This window comes from Prunus avium, unplaced genomic scaffold (genome assembly GCF_965620075.1).
Source record: "Prunus avium unplaced genomic scaffold, drPruAviu1.hap1.1 HAP1_SCAFFOLD_148, whole genome shotgun sequence".
Classification (NCBI taxonomy): Eukaryota; Viridiplantae; Streptophyta; class Magnoliopsida; order Rosales; family Rosaceae; genus Prunus; species Prunus avium.
The window spans coordinates 65,001-67,500 of NW_028276949.1; positions in this window are offsets into that span (position 1 = coordinate 65,001).

Genomic DNA, 2,500 nt, shown 5'->3' on the forward strand with positions numbered 1-2,500 from the left:
GCGAAAGATTATCTATGCCAACCCCGGGAAGCACACCATTCACACACTCCCGACCGGTGTGGTGTGGCGGTGATTGGATAGTTACGGATTGAGCACTTGCCAAGGATCAAAATGTGTCATTTAGAAGAAACATTTTCAAAAAGTTTTTAAAATCTTGTGGGTTTGCAACTCATAAGAGCGTCACTTTCAACGTCCCCGGTATTGGATTGAGTTTCTAAAAACAACCGTGCACACCGAGGTTAAACTTTACCGGCTCCACTCCGACTCGCCGCTCGCCCACAATTTGTTTGCAACGAAACATTTGTTTTTAATTTTGTTGGTTTGAAATTGTTTTGAAAAGGTTCTTTAAATCTAGTGGGTTTGCAACTCATAAGAGCGTCACTTTCAACGTCCCCGGCATTGGATTGAGTTTCTAAAAACAACCGTGCACACCGAGGTTAAACTTTACCGGCTCCACTCCGACTCGCCGCTCGCCCACTAGTCCGAAGGCAACAAAACATTTGTTTTTCATTTTGATGAAAATTTCTGTTTTTAAATCTTGTTGGTTTGAAATTGTTTTGAAAAGGTTCTTTAAATCTTGCGGGTTTGCAACTCATAAGAGCGTCACTTTCAACGTCCCCGGCATTGGATTGAGTTTCTAAAAACAACCGTGCACACCGAGGTTAAACTTTACCGGCTCCACTCCGACTCGCCGCTCGCCCACAAATCCGAAGGCAACAAAACATTTGTTTTTAATTTTGATGAAATTTTTTGAAAACATTGGCTTGGCAAGCCCCAATCCGCGACTATCCACCCACCGCCACCCCACACGGGTGGTTGTTGTTGCGAAATGAGGTTGTGGTCGACATGCCCGTGCATTTGAGAAGGAGTTCCTAGCACTCCATGCTCTCCCATGCCAAAAAAAAGCCTAGACAACCCCATTTCGCAACTTTCCACGCCTTTTTTTTCCTCCCTCACCCATGGCGGCGGCGTGGTGGCGGAGGCCGGATTCCGGCCACCACCGCCATGGGTGGCAGCCCCCCGACCCCGACACCAAACCCATAATACCGAGGCAACATATCGAGGCAACATGACATGGGTGTGGCGTGGGGGAAGGGGGCTGCAGCTAGGAAGGCATGGGCTGCCATGCATATGCAGGCAACACACACCCCCCTATATAGCATTCAAGGTATTTGGACGTGATTTTTTGCAGGGATACTAAGAAACATGCAATCTATGATGGGAAAAAGTTTCATAAATTTTTGAAGTCGGGAAGTATTTTTTATTATTTTTAGAAGTCGTAAAATTGAAAAAATCATTAAAACAAATCCGGGAGGAATTTTTTAGTTTTGTAAGTTGGAGAAGGTCCTAAAAATCATAGACTACTTATGGGGAGCTTATTGTGCGAGGAAATTTCAATAAAAACGGGGTTTGACAAGATTTGAAAAATTCTGTCGACATTTGAAAAAACCTGGAACCATGCTGCCGGCATGCTGCGCACATGCTGCGCGCATGCTGCGCGCAGACTGCGCGCATGCTGCGCGCAGACTGCGCGCATGCCATGGCAGGACAAGTTTCGCTAGCCTCACTGTCGACAGATGCGCAAGCTGCGCGCACGCTGCGCACAGGCTGCGCGCACGCTGCGCACAGGCTGCGCGCACGCTGCGCACAGGCTGCGCGCACGCTGCGCACAGGCTGCGCGCACGCTGCGCACAGACTGCGCGCACGCTGCGCGCATGCCATGGCAGGACAAGTTTCGCTAGCCTCACTGTCGACAGATGCGCAAGCTGCGCGCAAGCTGCGCGCAAGCTCCGCGCACGCTGCGCACAGCCTGTGCGCATGTTGTGCGCAGGCTGCGCGCATGCCATGGCAGGACAAGTTTCGCTAGCCTCACTGTCGACAGATGCGCAAGCTGCGCGCACGCTGCGCACAGGCTGCGCACAGCGCATGCCATGGCAGGACAAGTTCGCTAGCCTCACTGTCGACAGATGCGCAAGCTGCGCGCACAGGCTGCGCGCACGCCATGGCAGGACAAGTTTCGCTAGCCTCACTGTCGACAGAATCAGCACGCTGCGCGCAAGCTGCGCGCACGCTGCCGGCATGGTGCGCGCACGCTGCCGGCATGGTGTGCGCACGCTGCGCGCGCGCATGGCAGGACAAGTTTCGAAAATTTCTGTCGACAGTCTCAGCAGCGCGCACGCTGCCGACATGCTGTGCGCACGCTGCGCACAGGCTGCCGGCATGCTGCGCGCAGCCCATGGCAGGACAAGGTCCGAAAAATTCTGTCGACATTTTTACGCCGTGGTAGGCTTCCGCTTCGCGTCACTTTGTCGACATTCAAGCCTACCATTTGTATTGAATTTTTCAAACCTTGTCAAACCCCATTATTCAAATGTCGAAAAATTTTGTCGACATTTTTACGCCATGATAGGCTTCCGCTTCGCGTCACTTTGTCGGAATGCATCGCATGGCGAGGCAAGGCCACGGCATGCCAAGGCGAAGGCAACGCATGGCTTGAATG